Genomic DNA, 18483 nt, shown 5'->3' on the forward strand with positions numbered 1-18483 from the left:
GGCGGAGAAATGACTATAAACATGTACCGCAAGCTCCGTGAGTGCCTTCAAGAATCTGTACCGGGTGTTTCATGCCTAAGCATTGTTCTGATAACACGCGGGTTAGCCATCACCACTCTTCTTAAACTGGAGTTTAGGAACGAAACACAGGAACATAGCTACTCGTCTGCGCGCAGTGCATCTCAGCAGCTGTTCGTAAACTGACGCCTCTAGTCCAGATGAAGCCTACACTGGCGCGTGTGAGCCCGGGCAGGCGGTGCCTGGCTGAGCCAGCCTTCAGACCTGTCCTCTCTAGTGGGGTGCTGTCACAACTTAGAAACACACAAGATAGAATCTTCTAAGTTATGCCTGTTCTAAGTTGTGTGTTTCAAAGTTATAATAGTTCTAAGTTATAACTTTCTATGTTACAACATTTCTAAGTTGTGTGGTTCTGCGTTGCCTGTTTCTAAGTTACGTGTTTCTAAGTTATGGCAGTTCTAAGTTGTGTGATTTTAAGTTGTGATAGTTCAAAGTTATGACTTTCTACGTTACGACGTTTCTAAGTTGTGTGGTTCTGTGTTGCGTGTTTCTAAGTTACGTCTTTCTAAGTTATGACAGTTCTAAGTTGTTTATTTCTAAGTTGTGATAGTTCTCAGTTATGACTTTCTACGTTATGACGTTTTTAAGTTGTGTGGTTCTACGTTGCGTGTTTCTAAGTTACGTGTGTCTAAGTTATGACAGTTCTAAGTTGTGTGGTTCTGCGTTACGTGTTTATAAGTTACGTGTTTCTAAGTTGTGACAGTTCTAAGTTGTGTGTTTCTAAGCTGTGATATTTCTAAGTTATGACTTTCTACGTTACGACGTTTCTAAGTTGTGTGGATATTGAATGGGGAAACGTTTGGTTGTGTGTTTGGGGAAAATGTTTTCATACGGTCTTATATTCAGCCCCCTACATAGCTTCTCTCTTTGAAAGTTAGGTAGCGATGTATAGCCATCTTGACCACCAGAGTTCTCTATGTCGTTCGTTGAAAACTACATTTTTGAAGACTTGTTTGTTTCTCTTCAGATGGCATTTTCACACAGTTCGTGCATTTAACGGTGACATTACTGTGAAAATAAAATTTTATAAATTATATAAATTACACCCAACAAAAAAAAAGCGCATTTTATTCTATTCAAAACAAAAATAAAAACTGTAAATTAAAAAAGGTTAAATTATTTAAAGTAATTTCTAACAAAAGAGTTATATAAAAAATGGGTGCGTGTACTTAGGTACGCGCGTGAGAAGTTATACTTCTTTGGCATCGTTAAAAAATAGTTTTTAATTGCATGCAAAAATATTGCGTGGAGTCCCTCCGCGCGGAAGAAGTGAAACTTCGTAATGTGGAAATGAAAAAAGGAAGGGGTAGAAATTGATTTTTAGTGAAATCATATTGTATCAAATAAAACTAAAAAATAAAGGAAATAAATTTGTATCCATTCATAGATTGATTTTCAAAGAGAGAGAGAGAGAGAGAGAGAGAGAGACAGAGAGAGTGAGAGAGAGACCTATTGAATGTCTATAAAACTAACTTTTTTATGAGAGCAGATTTTCATGAAATAAATCATGAAATCATTCAACGATAAAAGCTGTTTATTTAATTAAGCGGAAGGGTTCGCCCCAAGGAGAAAATTGACGCGGCGAGATCTCGTGGACATAGAGAAATGACACACACTCACTATTTATATGTCTATGAAACATGATTTTTTTCTGCAATTTAAATTGTAATATACAAAAAGGGTATTGAAAATTTAAAAAAAATATGGTGACACTACAAACTGTCAGGATCTTTATTTTTGACGTGACAACGTCTAATAAATCGATGAACGCCAGCTGCACGTACGAAAAAGTGTCCCACTACGGATGTACCACTACGGATGTTCCTGTTTGCTCATTGTACGCATGCGTGGCATCTCTCTTCATGCTCATTGTACGCATGCGTGGCATCTCTCTTCCTCTCGATTGGAACAACCATCGATTTGACTTTTCAATCATATTTTCGTCGTTTGAATTATTAATATTATGTAATTTAACGATCGTCCACCGATTTCCCGCACAATCGGTACGGTTATTTAAAAGTAATGTTGAATATTCAAATACGTTTTGAACCAACAATGGTGTTTTACAGTTACACATAATAATTCAAATTACAACCGGGATCTTTTGCACAATGTTTTAAAAAATATTGTAACACCTTATAAATAAGTTTGGTGTATTTGGGATGCGTATTTGTTATAAAATCGAGTTATTAAAACGAAATAATATTATTCCCCTACCGTGAACAAAATGATTATAATTGTATATACGATCTGAAACTTCCATATTTCATGCATGGCCTCTTGGCTCAAAGAATATAATATTTTTAATGCCTAAATGGTTTGGTTGCAAAATCCTATTACGGCTCAGTCTCAGGCCAAATATGATATTTCCTTTTCTTCTGTATCAATCATTTCATCAATGTTTTGTTATGACGTTGTCACGTTAAACTATCGTCCGTAAACCGACTTTACAGACAACCAATTTTTTTTTCTTACGCTCTACTTAGTTCCTTACAATAGCATTCACTATCGCTCTCTCTTTTTCTATTCCCCCTCCCCAGGAGCGTTAAACGTTTAACGCAACCTTGTTAGAAGTCGCATTATAAGTATAACTTCAATAACTAAAATTTTAATTATACATCAAAATATAGGTATGGTGGAAATACCGGCCACTAAAATTAGCTAGTAATGTATAAAATTAGTACGTTTCTCAGTAATCCAAATTTTCCTGGTATATTTTATTATTACGTGGTTTTTATAACTGGAAACCATTCTTTTGGCCTTATTATTTGTCATAGTGAATACCATATTTTTACACTCTTTATATTAGCTTCACCTGTATGTTTGTTTGTATGTTTGTAACCGACTCCTTTGGGTGCGATTTTGACCCACTTTAAACGGTCAGATTTCATTCAAACTTTGTAGATTTATCAAGGACCGATGACAATACACTAATTTGATAAGATTATTACACGCTTTATATTAGCTTCACCTCTATGTTTGTTTGTATGTTTGTATCCGACTCCTTTGGGTGCGATTTTGACTAACTTTAAACTTCCAGATTTCATTCAAATTTTGTAGATTTATCGAGGACCGATGACAATACACTAATATGATAATATTATTCCATTATTCAATTTGCAAAAAAAAAAAAAAAGTGCGTGGAGTCCCTCCACGCGGAAGAAGTGAAACATCGTAATGTGGAAATGAAAATAGGAAGGGGTGGAAATTGATTTTTAGTGAAATATTGTTTCTTATAGACAAACTTTATTAACATTGCTTACAATTCACAATTGATCGTATCTTTTAATTATCATTTTAGAGTGGAGAAATATCCAAATCTATAACATTTACAATGGGATTATAATAACTAAAGTAAGATACGCTGGCCTGTAACAGGTATACTACGCGCATGCGTTCGAGTGCCACGCATTCACTCTCGCTCTGTCTCTTTCCATTCTCCCTCCATGGTAGCGTTAAACGTTTAACGCAACCTTATTGGAAGTCACATTAGAAGTTTCACTTCAATAAGATTTTTGTCATTTTATACAATTTCACAATATTTAGTAGGCTGTGTTTATATCGCGCCAAAGACAAACTGAAAGAAAAGAGTTCGCACATTGTAAAGAAAACCATTTCGCTCATGTGCGAACTCTTTTCTTTCAGTTTGTCTTTGGCGCGATATAAACAAAGCCTACTAAATATTGTGACATTTAATTAAATGAAAAGTGACAGTGGGTTATGATTATTGTGAACAATATACTTTCTTGAAGAGAATATTATCTATATTTGTAAAAACATGAAGAAAAAAACTGAAATAAGGGCTCTATTGTTGTTTCTTTCGTTAAATAGAGAAACACAATTACGTCTTTGTTTCATTTTACTAATTAACCAAGAGTGACACATTATTATAAAACAACATTTTCTGCAAATATTTCACGAAACATGGAAAAATTGAGGTTTGATTTTGCTGTGAAACCAACAGCAGATGGGACATCAAACACCATAAGCATAACCTCATTAGCTACATCTGATGGGCAGATTTTTGAAATTCCACTCGAACACCAACCTGCAAATCTACACCAAGCAGTTACATATCCTACTGCAAACTATGCCAAGGTCAGTAAATCATTAAATAAAATACATCAAACACGGAAAATATGGTTAAGTTTGACAGATGATATATCAAAAACATCTTTGGATAGAGAGCAAAACTTAGAGTTTAAGGATTTTTACCCGGAAGAAATTGAGGAAAAAACAAAAAGTGCTGAATCTATACCTAGTGGATCAAATAAAATATTGGAAAAACTGTTAGAAAAATTTCTTGAAGAAAAAAAATTATATCTGAAACTCAAAATTTAGGGAAAATTGCAAAAGATTTCACGGTTGAGAAATTCACGGGCAGAAACTAAAATGCTTACCAGTGGATTAAAGATTTCACAAAGAATGTGAACGTTTCGTAATCAAAGAAGACAAAAAGAAAATAGAAATTTAAAAACATTTCTTAGAATACTACAGTGTAGTTTGGTACAACTGCATGCAAATGAAACTTACAGTGGAATCGGACTGGAACAAATGGGAGAAAATGTTTTGTGAAACATTTTCAAACAAAGGATGGTCACCCATCAGATATGCTGATTTATAATAAACATCAATGACTTCCCGAATATATTGATTTTAATAGCAGGATGTTGAAATTATTGAGTACCTACTGTAGTTCTTCAACACGCTATATTGGATATATATTTTAGAAGCAGCCAATATCTACTCAAATTCACTTTAATAGTAAAGTCATGTAATAAATAAAAAATTAAGCCACATCGAGAGACACTTCTGAGATAAAACAATATTTATCGATTTTATTTTAACTGCAGCCAATATCTATTCAAAATCTACTTTAATAGTAAATTGATGTAATAACTATCACGTTTTTTTTACATTGTTATAAAATTTAATTCATACGTCGATAAAGAAGTATCACTTTAAATTATAAATAAACCAAACTAAAAAGCATTAAATAAATAAGTTTAAAAAACTAAAAAAAAAAAAACACACTTTATATAGAAAACCAAACTAAAAAATATAAAATAAATTTTAATAAATTTGAATTAAGAAAAGTGTAAACATTTTTAATAAATATAAATTAATCATAGTGTATATAAGAAAAAATGTATTTTATTTAAAAAAAAAAAGCGTGGTGTGCATGGTGTCAATAGTTATAAATATTTTACTGACTTATATGTGTATCATTTTGATAATATCTTAAAAAGCACCCCACGCTTTTTTTTAAATAAAATACATTTTTTCTTATATACACTATTATTAATTTATATTTATTAAATTTTTTTACACTATTCTTAATTCAAAATTATTAAAATTTATTTTCTATTTTTTAGTTTAGTTTTCTATATAAAGCGTGTTTTTTTTATTTTTTTCTAAACTAATATTTATTACTTTATTTTTTTAATCTGCGTAGTTTAAAGTTTTATGCAATATTTTTTAAATTGAAAAAGCTCTGCTAATGTGGTCATTTGTGAAGCGGAAAATTTAATACATTGTCCAATGTTCTATAATAAACTTTATTCGGTGAACTATTATGTGCAATTAAATGCATTTGTGACCACGGTTAGTCACAATGTTATAACAAATGCATAACTATTCCATAAAACACAGAAAGTAAACCAATCAAGTCAAAGGGAAAAGATTTGGAAAGGTCTCGTTATGCGCAATTCACAATCAAATATATTTTCTTTTTTTCTTTTTTTAGTTTGAAAATTTGTCCAAACAAATTCGCACTTAGTAATAGCTTTGAATATATATACTGTATAGAAGTCGCGAGTGGATAGGATTTACTCTACGTTTTTCAGAAGCTTATGATGAGCAGCTTGCATAGGCGTGCCCAGACTTTTCCATTAGGGGCGGCCCTACTAAATTTTTAAATCAGAAGCTGAATTTAGAATGATAAATAGCCTAAATACATTCACTCATTGCCGTGTTTATATTTTTGTGCAGTATCAACGAGATATGTTTACTAGTTAATATTTATATCCGTATAATTTTAACAATCTTGAAAATATGTTTTTTTTTCCATAGATAATGTTTAAAGGGTACTTACACATTTTCCCCCCTCAAATTTTCCTATAGCTTGGTCCATATCTACCTTGAAATGAACTTCTTTTTAGAGAATGCAAACACAGCAATTCAGACAACAGAATTTTAACAAACCTCTTAAAATATTTTTTTTTTTACTTGGCCATTTTAAGGGACCTCGTGTTTTAAATAAACTAAGGCGGCTGTATTTCCAGAACGATAAAATGTTTAAAAATATTGTTTATTAGCACGCTGCAACACTGAAAAACAGTTTGAGTGTCACAGTGCCAGGAATATACGAATATTAACGAACGAATTAGAGAAAATGCCGATCTGAGTGATTACATTAGGGGGGGCCATGGCCCACCTGGCCCCCCCTGTAGGCACGCCTATGGCAGCTTGGGAACTTCACCGCTGCAGTGCGCTGCCGTAACGCCCTGTATCGTCTTAGTTGTTATTTACACGTTAGAGCGCAGTGCTGTCGCCCGCTGTCATTCCCCGCTCCACTCATCCATCATTCACTGCAGCTCAACGTCGTTCAACGGGAGGGGGAAGGGTTGTTTGAAGAGTTCGAGACTTGTCCGCTAGGGACCACCACAAGTCGATGCCCTAGAGATGGTGGCGATTGCGGCGGTGAATTAACCAACTACCTCAAAACCGTATTAGAAATTGTAACCTGGGCTGGCGACTTCTATACAGTATATATATTCAAAGGTAATAGTATGTCACGAGTTTATATTTTGAAGAAAAAAATGAAATAACAAATGTATTATGCCTTTAAACTTCCATATAAAATATGTAAATACAATTTACTGCAGAACTTTAAAATCGTGCAATTGAAAATGTATATATTTAGGAGTTTTTTGGTTTAATTATACGTAGCAAAATATTATTACTTTAACAATTTATTATGTATAGGTATATCGTCTACCGTTTGTGGTGCAGGCCTATAAAAATAATTTAAAAAAACTTAGCGTTATAATTTTGTACACTTCTTAAGGGTTTTCGGATGGAATGTGATAGTAGCTTAGACTATTCAAGAAACAAACGCCAAAAACACATACATAGTTCATGAGTTGTATTGTGAAATTAAATTTCACACTGATATGTAGCGGTTAATAACGTTTATTATTTAAGAGAGTCCATATTTTAGGAACTAGGTTTCTAGTCTCACATGAATTATATTGTTTCTGAGATAACTGTTGCTATCCATAATTTATATGTGTAAACAGTTAATAATTCAGAAATTTATTTTTAAAGATTGCTCTATACTTTTGATTCTGTATTCTTGCATTAATTATTTGGTTATAATTTTATATGAATAAATAGTGTGGAAACAAATTTAAGACATTTTTCGTAAAAATATAAAATAATGCCTTTTATTTCGTATTCCATAATAATAGTCAATGACTTACAGTATACTAAAATTACTGTATATAATTTTGAATGATTCATGCAGTATTTTAACAATATGCGCGTGCAATATTATTGACCAATTTGTTCATGCTTAAAGGGCTTCTGCTTTAGCTTCACTAAATATTCAATCTGGAAAATGAATTATCAAGGGCGTATGTTTTAACAAAACTTTATGAAAAATATATAAATTTTATAAATAAATGGCATTATGAGGATTGAACAAATCTTTTTTAAAAAATTCAGAATATTTTTTCAATGCCTAAATCAATAAGGCCAGATTATTGACACAAGACCCATATGCGTGGACTGATTCATATTTGATGTATTTTAAAAATGTTGGATTTTGTAAACCTCCTCAGTGACTGCTTGAAAACAATTTAAAGCGAATGTACATTATACTGTACACAGATTTGTGATTAGGTCAAAGAAATACAAAACCCCTCAGAAAATTGTTTGAAAGTCAGTGTACACTTTACTGCACTTATAATATATGTAATGTAGGTGTCTATAGTTTGTGATGATATCTATGAATTTTGATTTGTTGTTTCAAAATTGGCGGTTTGGTGTTGCGTTGTTGTAGATGCTCAAAGAAACGAATGTGACGTAGTTGCTATAGTCTCTGTTTCAAAAAATCTTATATTTGCACAAAAGAAGTATTGATGTGAGAATATAAAATGAATTGTGTCTGAAAAGTTGATTATTTTCAACAATAACAGGTCAAGAAAAATAATGTACAGTATAGTGTACATGGTCATGTCAGTAGAGTATGTTTTGTAGTGATTTGTATAGCTTGTTTCGATTACATTGTTGTAAATAATAAGTGCTATGGAGCACACTTACAGTAAAATTGTATTTACAAGTGATATATTGGAATTGATTGAATCTGGAAATATTTCTGATCTAGAAAACTTGAGCGACAATGAAGAACTTGTGTGTGACAAAGAATTATATAATGCGGGATTTCGGGTGGGCTCTGAAGTGAACTCTGAAAATGATCAGGTAAATTTTGAAGAAGAAATCCATCAAAATAACAGCGAAGAATTAGTAGGTGTTGAAGACGTTGCAGCTATTGAAGAATGTACAGCTGTGGAAGATTTATATGTCGTGGAGGAAAGTGTAAGAGAATCTTTGAACACAGTGACTACACCTAAAAGTGAAATTCGTTTACACATGCAGACCAACCCCGGAATGGAATTCGCCCTCTCCTGTGGATGATATTCCCTCCCCACTCCACATATTTCGCAAATATGTTCCAGTTTCATTGTTAGAAGATGCATGCAATTTTACTCAAATGTATGCCCTACAAAATAACAAAACATTCAAGGACTGCTCTATTCATGAACTAGAGTCTGTGATTGCTCTTCATATCCTAATGGGCTCACTCCAACTTCCACGAGCTGAGCTTTATTGGGACCCAACAATCAACATAGAGCTTGTATTTTATGGTATTTTACGAAATTGTGTGATTTTTTATGTCATATTTTATAATTTTTACTGAATATTTGAGTTTTGTGTATTTTTTATTCAGAATTTTATGATATTGTTTCTATTAGTAACGTAAAATTTAATTGCTATTACATGTTATTCAAAGAAAATAGTGGTAAATATAAACATATTTTATATGACAGATGTAAACAACATTCTTTTATCGATTTGAATTGAGGGAAAATGTACATTATACTGTACATACTATAAATCGTAAACAAACGAAGTCATAGATATGATACAAGTATAAGTGTATACAGGACCACCAATATTAGTGAAAAAACTTTACATCATATTTTTATAATCATTCCAAATTTGTGATGTACAGTATACAGCCCAAATCCACTGAGGAGGATAAACTATACTTGCCAACTTCTGCAGTCATGAAAATTTTGTCGATATAATACCATCGGCAACGTTCCTTTAAATGAAATGAAAAATATAAGTAGCATTCCAGCTGGTATTATTTTTATGTTGATTAACTTGTTTATGTAACGGTGAAAAAGAGAGCAAAATTACAAATCATTTTCTTGGACTTCCAAATTTCTAACTTGTTACAAGTAAGGTAAGTGCACCGAATATGGCCTGTTTCCCTAATATGGCCTATTTACAGAAAAAATACTTAGTTCAGAAAAATCCAGCAGGTAGCACCACTGTACAGCAGATAGTATCGAATGCTTCCAACTAATGGCAAGAGAAAGCGCTACGGGCACAATGACTCGCTACAGGACGTTCTTATTGTGTTTTTAGAAGTTGGTTGACGAAGCCATCTCTTTTACTAACGTAATGAAAGAATTAATTGTTTCTTACACGTAAGTCATACAATATTTAACTTTACTTTAAAATGTTAAGAATTTTATACACTTTAAGATGGTAGAATGAAATATGCTTTCATTTTGCTAAAAACATAACTTCAATGTGGTTATTTAATTAATGTAAAGTGTCCTAATATGGCCTGTGTAGGCCATATTAGGGTTGACGTCGTACCAACCATGGCCTTTAAGCCCGTGCTCCGCACCGCCAGTACCGTATCCCGTTTTCGGAGCGCGCCCCTTGCCCAGCCGGATTGAGTCAGGCGAGTGCCTCGGGCGTGACCCCAATAGACATAATGATATTTAAAGGTACGGAACCCCGGAGACTCGAACCCATAATTCAATTAAAAGAAAATCAATTAGTACGAAATTACTAATTAGCCGACATGTAATAAGTGCGTCGTAGACACTCCGGGCGAGTACACCACGCACGGAGCAGACAACTAACCTCATTAACAGTCACTGCGGCCACTGGCCTTAATTAAAATGCCCGTGACTGTGATCAAGTCAGAATAGGAGAAATCCCTCTAAAACAATTCGCAGTGGGACAACATGTTAGTAAATTTACAGTCGCCAACTTGATGTCACAATTTAAATAATTAAATACATTAAAACCATTGTTAAGCCTTATGCACCCAATTACCAGGTGCTACATTTTAATTGGGCACCTGGAACATGTTTTAACTGGTAATAGAGTAAATTCAATTAATATAAGTTTTTTGACGCCGACTCACAAAGAAGAGAATGTTTCTCTTCCTTGCGAGGCGGCCATGTTCGGCAGTCTTCAACCACTCCGCGCCGGGAACAGACGTGTGTCCGTGGGCAGCATCCAAGTTTTCGTTCTTTGATTATTTTATTCTGTACTAAATCTTTAAATTTAAACCTCTTGTTAATTCATCGCTGCCCACGTCGACACGGCGCGTATTTTACGGAACCGGGCCTATCCCGACCGTCTTCATCGTGATACCGCGCTGCGGATCGTATCACTCACGTAAATGTTTCACCGAACTTAGGAGCCCGCTCATCGACCCCCCCCCCCTGCACCCGTTAACTTTCGGCGCTGGCCGTCTCCAGCGAGCATCGACCCACGTCCCGCGAGACTGCTGCGGTAACCATTGTCACGTAGTGTTGTGTTTAGTGTTGGTGAGAATTTTTGTAGCAGGACTGGACCGCGGAGCGGACTTGTAGAGTGTACCGTGTACCCACATGGACCCCCGGTGAAACTCCCAAATTAAATGTATTCTCGCCAACTCGTATATCATTTTCCGTAATCCCCGTCCTCCACACGGCCGAGCGGCCTTCATAGTCAAGGTAGAACCATTCAGGTTACATTCAAGCCGTGTACCTGGCAGGGCACGGGGGGGGGGGGGGCAGAGTACCCACGACCCCACACCAACGGCCTAGCAGTCCGCTAGCCTGGCGCCCCTCCGGACAACAAGAGCATCGCGACGCCCGTAGCACCCGTCAGGTACCTCCCGGACCTTTCACAGAGGTCGGGTGACGGCAGGGTAATGTAGGCCATATTAGGAACATAAAATCTGTTTCGATTTTTTACTATGTATTTATTTGTATGAATTTTTTTAGGTTTTAGGCGATGGGTCCTCGTCTGAAACGTGCTCAGTGGACAGAGAAAGACTTGCAACATGCTGTTGAAGCGGTCAAGTCGAACACACTATCAACATATGTCGCATCAGAAAGATTTGCTGTTCCACGTTGGACTTTACGCCGATATATCGATGAAAGTAAAACATTTAAATCAAAACTTGGTAGAAGAAGCATTCTTACCCATGAACAAGAGAAGGATTTGTGGGAACGTATAATAAAATTGGCAAACACTGGATATCCTTTAACAGCATCAGCTATCAGACTTTGTGTTTACCGATACTGTATAACCAACAATGTGAAGAATATGTTTTCTATTCAAAAAGGCCTCGCTGGACGAGCAATTTTACAAGCACAAGCAAAAGCAAGCAATAACTATGGATTCCCGCGGGAATCATTCATACAAGTTAAAACAATCTTGAGATAAAGTGGGCCAACTGGCGACACATTTGAAGTAGCGCAAATAATAATATGGGCCGCAAGGCTGAAAGCGACAGCAGGAAAGAAATTACGACTAAAATTACCATTACGACGCGGCTTGACAATAAGTGTCCAAAACAACCGCAGAAAAATAATACACAAGCTACAGGTAGTACTCGGCGTGAGCAAAAGAAACTAAAGCAAAGAACTAAATCAAGCAATGACCTGAAGGGTCCAAGATGGCTTAAAAAACATTACAAATCATGGCAAAAATGCAAGGGTGAAAGCGCAGCCACAACACTCAGGCATACTAATTACAGAAGCTAAATTTCACAGCCGAGTACATACCACAATGCGACGCCAGCCCACAGTGACAGCCCTTGAGTCAGACGACCGAGAGACTGCGACGAATGGCCTGGGTGCCGGTTTTATATAGGCCGGGAACAACACACGTCAGAGCACGCTGGTGGCACGGCGGGGAAGGAAGAGGGGGATAGGAAGGGGAGGTTGGAGAGGAAGGGGAAAGGCAGTGAGGGGAGGGGAAAGGAGGGGAAGGTATGCTGTGCAGTGCCCGCACTGCTTCAACCCCCTTCCCTAAAGTGTCCCTGCCCGGAGAGCCAGAAGATCCACACGATGAAGAAAGTTCATGTCGTTGAAATCGGAGACTGGTGACAGCATCAAACAGCAAGCTTCGGGATCGCCGCGGCGATCAACGAGATGGCTTCGGACATTGTCACACGCTACGCAGATCTTCGGAACAGCGGTAGACGACAGCCAGTGGCTGATACGGAATACGGAGTAAGAAGTCCAGATATGAAGTTGGTGTTCAGCCCAGAACAAGGGCTTGGAGCAGGGCGGTCCCGCGAGTCACAACCACCCAGGCATGGGAGGGGACTCCAGCAGGAAGCACCAAGTCACAGTGCCTTAGAAGACTGACGAAGGGGTCAGTTACGATGTCCAGAGCCCGTCCAGCAAAGGCTAGGGGCGGCCATGAACTTACGGCGGTACGGGAAGCACTCAGCAGGAATCAACACGGTCGCTCTCCAAGACCCAGAAGTGGCGAGACAGCATCGAGCCTCCACACGACGAGGAAGCCGCTAGGCAAGCTCATGGTATCACGATGAGCAGTAGCACGATGGGCTCTCGTAGGCAGGTACCACCAGTAGGGAGGAGGCGACGAATGTAAGGTCCCACGGAGACGTCTCTCGGTGAGGTAAAGCTGAAGATCGCTGGCGGAAGTTGGGCACAGCAAGCACCGGTAACAGGGAAAAAGGATGGCGCGCCAAACTAAAAAAAAAGAGAAGGAGCCGCAACACCACGCACAAAGTCAACAAATACAAACTTCAAATACAAATTCCTAGGAACACAAACACTTAACACAGGCCAATAGGCTAATCTCATAATAATACAATACTGCAAAAAAGACTTACAACAAACCCATAAAAAACTATTTAACGAAAGGTTTCACCTGGGTTACGTGAGCCTTTCGAAATTTAAACTTGCGCTTACAGCACATTAACAAAAGAGTATTGGCACCCAAAAACTTGTCGACACAATAAGGTCCCTCATAAGGAGGAAGTAACTTCACATTTAATTGATCAGCCAACTTAGGTAATTTAAACGCTCTGCAAAGGACTAAATCCCCAATCTTTTAACCATGAGGAGCTCTAGTCTTGTTGTACTTGTCAGAAACGGCCTTACGGGCTTTATGAATGTTACAGGAAACCGTGAGGAGTACACGTTTCAATGCCTGGGCGTCCAGGCTGGTGTCGAGGGATGGCAAGCCCCACTGGTTCAGTAAAGGAATAGTAAGCTCACGGCCTAGGAATGGGATCGAGGGTGGAAAACCAGAAGCTGAATGAAGAGCAGAATTATGTCCGACAATAATATACTCCATATCTGAATCCCAAAGAGTCTGATCAGACCGGTAGAAGGAAATCAGGATGCTTTTGAGAACCTTATTTTGCCGCTCTACCATGTTGCCCTGCGGAAAATAAGCTGAAGTATAAATAGGTTTAACAGCCCATTCAAAAAGAAAATTATTATAGATAGTAGACTGAAAATACGGGGCATTGTCAGAAACAATCATACATGGAGGGCCAAACAACTTGAAAACCTGTTCCTTAAGCACCTTAACGATAGTAGCAGCCTTCATGTTTCTAAGAGGTAATAAAATAACAAATTTTGTGAAAATATCCAAAACAACAAGCAAACATACATTACCCTTCTTAGAATGTGTCAGAGGACCAAAAATATCTATATGTAAGACATGCCAGGGTGCTACAGGAGGATCAGCAGCATACAAACCCACCTTAGAATTATGCGGCGGCTTAGAAATCTGGCAGTCGAGACAAGATCGAACAAAGCTCCGAACATCAGCATGAAGCTCGGGCCAAAACAGGTGCGCTGAAATTCTGCGAAAAGTTTTATCTATTCCTAGATGACCACCTAGGAGAGATGCATGAAAATAGGTTAACACAATAGGCCTCAAGACAGCTGGAACAACAGCCTTTCGGGCTCTGCCAGAAGTTCCTGTAAAATACAGCATACCACCCTCCTCAACATAGGGAACAGTCTTCTTATCATGAAGATCTCTAAATACCTGCTGGCAGAGAGGATCCTGAGTCTGACATTCCTTGATATTAAAGTAGGATTCAGGAAAAAAATTTAAAAGCAGTGATAAATTTAGTAGCATCAGAAGAGCGGGGTTCCAAAGGCTCGAATTCATCGGTGCAAAACATGCGAGAGAGAGAGAGAGTCACCTATAACATTATCTTTACCTGGAATATGATGGATGATAAACTGAAATCGTGATAACCTCAAAATCCAATGACCCAGCTTACCCAGCTGATGTGGATGATTAAAGAGCCAACTAAGGGCTCGGTTATCGGTAAATAAATCAAACTCCCGGGCATCAAGATAATTTCGAATTTTTCTAAGCCGAACAGGCAAGCCAAGGCCTCCTTCTCATAGACACCTAATCGCTGCTCAGACTCCAATAGCGAGCGACTAGCATAGGCAATGGGCCTAATCTGGCCTTCCTCAAGGTGTCATAGGACGGCTCCAAGCGCATTGTGCGAGGCGTCAACCTAAAAGGCAAACCGTTTACTAAAATCGGGTAGAATGAGCACTGGGGGTGAAGCCATACAAGACTTCACCACCTGAAAAGATTTCTCTTGTTTGGGGCCCCACTCAAAAACTGAATCCTTCTTACATAAGATATTTAAGGGAGCAGATAAGGAAGCAAAATTATTAATGAATCTGTAAAAATAACCTAACATACCCAAGAAGCGCTGATCTCCCTTTAAATTTACAGGCCTAGGAAACTGGATGATAGGGGCGATCTTGTCAGGATCCATAAGGAGGGTACCTTGTGAAATAACATAACCCAAGAATTTAACAGATGTTTTTCCTAGTGTAACCTTCTTCGGGTTAACAGTGAGATTGGCCCCTCGTAAACGAGAAAGGACTTCAGTCAGATGAGTAATGTGATCCTCAAAGGTGTTGACTTGTCCCAGGCAGAGAGGAGGAGCGGGAGCGGTCCCCGAACAGGGGTCGCTGCCCAAGAGGACGGGAAGATCGGGCAGAGGTGAGGAGCGGGAGCGGTCCCCAAGTTGGGGTCGCTGCCCAAGAGCAGGGAGAGATCAGGCAGAGGGGGGGGGGGGGAGAGAGTGGGAGCGGTCCCCGAGTAGAGGTCGCTGCCCAAGCATAGGGAGAGGTAGGAGCGGTCCCCCAGAGAGGTCGCTGCCTACCAGAGGAGGAGGGAAGGAGGAGGAGCTGTCCTGCAGAGAGGTCGCTGCCTACCAGAGGAGGGAAGGGGGAGGAGCGGTCCTCCAGAGAGGTCGCTGCCTAAAACAATACTGCTCAAGTATTCAGTCACTTTTATTGGCCCAGAATTACTGGGAAGAGCTTTCTGCCTGGCTTAGCTCAGCCAGGGTAAATATACAATGTATGTACATATTCAGTAGGGAGGGCACATCTGTACCCTTCCTGTGCATACATATTCGAATTACAATACTCTTTACATTCACTTGTATCATTAACAGGTATCTTGTCACAACACTATATATTTACATATTTGCCCTGAATTAGGCTGAGCAGGTAGACAAAGTTACCTTAATTTACATTCCCCTTTGTCTGCCATCTAGGGGCGGGTGGCGAACTAAATTTCCTGCCCATAGATTGTGTAGGAGGGGTGGCGCACTTGGGGCTTGTGCTATCATACCAGCCGAGGCCAAAATGGTGGACATGACAATTCGCCCCCCTCCCTCTGTGGCCTTGACTGGGATCGTTGCACATGCCAGGAGTCAGCACGCTGGGCTTCAGTCCCAGGGCTGGCTCCTCTACACTGGCCACTACACTATGGGGAGGATAGACGGTAGTGGGCTGGTCTGCCCAGCTGTTCCCATGGTCGTAGGGTCCTGGAGGTAGTTGTCCTGGTGAAGAGGGGCTAGTAGGTTCCTGGGGTTCGGGGTTTTTGGACAGATCTGTTTTCCGTCTCCATGGCTGCAGGTGAATCCTGTTCTGGGGAAACCATATTCCTCGGTCTGGAAAAGGCTCTTTCTTCCAGTGGCATCTTGCCTTTGAGAGGGCGCCGCTCAGCGGCTGTCTCCATGACTGCATGGTCGATTTCCCCTTTGGGGTTCCTCCTTTCTGGCACCACTGAAAACCACTGCCCGAGTTATTTTGGCTTAGCTTGGTGGTGGCAGAGCGAAGGGAAGGAGTTTCTTGAGGTCTCTGGTCCCCTTGCGTCAACACAACCATAGGTTGGTCTCTGTGTTGTTCAGTGCAGATTCTAGGATTAGGGTTACCACCACTTTGATTAGGGGCATTCAGGTCACCCATTCCTTTGGTGCCCCAGTCAAGAGTCCGGCGGGACGTTCGTCCGAAGTGTATAGTTTGATCTTCAAAGTCCAATATCGCCTGCTGCTGCGTGAGCCAATCTTGGCCCAGCACAAGTTCTTCTCGAAGGTCCTTTGCGACTAAACATGGGATCTCCATCTCCATATCGGCTATGCAGCATTGTACCACAGCATTGCCCAGTAAGGTCATGGTGGATCCCTGGGTGGCAAACTGTGCCATTTGGGGTTGGGAATTAATAGGGGTCCCTATTATCTGCACCACACTCTCGCGCACATAATTAGTGGTGGCGGCTGAGTCGATAAGAGCCTGAATGGGCTGTGAGTCCAGTTGCACCTTGACTCTTGGCAGTTCTTGTTGTGGGTGGTGCTGTACGCACATAAGGCTCGGGGTCGGTCTACCTTCGAGCCGAGCTTGGGAGTTGAGGTCTTCTACCTTCGGTGTAGGGGTAGGGCTCGTTGGCACCACTCTTTCCCTCCAGGGGTCTACTGTGTTGAGGCTGTTCCTTTCAGACTGTTTGCAGCGGAGCACTGGGCAGTCTTGGTGAAAGTGTTGTTCAGGGCAGTGCCAACACTTCGGCAACCTTTTGTTGGGGGTAGCATATTCTTGTACCAGGGTTGGTGGTGAACAAGGTTTACTTGTTACAGTGCCCCTAGTTTCGAGACAGTCTCGCTGCACGGCAGTGGCTCGAACTATAAGTTCGGATAAATTCTTGAGAGGCGGATGCCGTAGAAATGGCCGTAGGTTGGGCCGCACCAGCTCCAACAAGGTAGGAAGAAATTCATTTGGGTCTCTCCCTGGGTGTAGCCTCTTATAAAGTTTCCTTTTCTGTAGTAAGAAACTTTCGACATCCTCTCCTTCCTTTTGTTTGGTACCATATAATTGGGCAGTAAGCTTTGCCAGTCTTGATTGGCTTCCAAAATGGTTCAGGAAGCCCCCTGTGAACTCTTCCCAGGTGTCATACAGCCCTTCATGGTTATTCCACCATCTAGAGGCTTCCTCAAGTAGTAATGGACCTATCTGGTCCACCCATTCGGTGGGGTGGATTGCATGTGCCCGTAGGGCTTGCTCCCATTGGTGGACAGATTGCACAGGGTCCTCATGATCCTGCCCTCTAAAGGGCCGAGGTACACTTGCAGATCTTGTACTTGAAGGTAAAGTGGGATTCACTCTACACTGGGCGCAGGTAAACGACATCCCAGCAAGGTCCAGTGGTGTATCTTCCCAGCCTAGACAGGCGAGATGGTAGTCGCGCTGACAGGCCTGGCAGGTGACAAGGACTAGGGCTGTCCCAGGGCAGTTTGGCGCGAAGCAGCGCCGGGGAGCTGGAACTGTTGGCTTCTTCTCTACCAGAAGTTGTCTGCAGGGCTGGCATATGTGGATATATGCCTGTTCACTGACTTGTTCCACGATACCAAGGCATTGTAGGTGAAACTGGGCATTGCAGCATACACAGGGAATGCTGGGTCCATCCGGTGCACTGCAGCGAGGTGCGGCACAGGATCCAGAAGACATCCTTCAGTTGGGTTGGGCGCCACCAGGTGTTTTCTGCACTCCTGGAAGTGGATGTGGCTCTGGCCGTGCTGATAGCTCTCGTAGAGGCAGGGCGTGGTCCTCAGGTTATCCAAGCTGACTGGCCCCACGTTGGGCGCCAAATTGACTTGTCCCAGGCAGAGAGGAGGAGCGGGAGCGGTCCCCGAACAGGGGTCGCTGCCCAAGAGCAGGGGAAGATCGGGCAGAG

The sequence above is a fragment of the Bacillus rossius genome, chromosome 3 (genome assembly GCF_032445375.1).
Source record: "Bacillus rossius redtenbacheri isolate Brsri chromosome 3, Brsri_v3, whole genome shotgun sequence".
NCBI classification, from domain to species: domain Eukaryota; kingdom Metazoa; phylum Arthropoda; class Insecta; order Phasmatodea; family Bacillidae; genus Bacillus; species Bacillus rossius.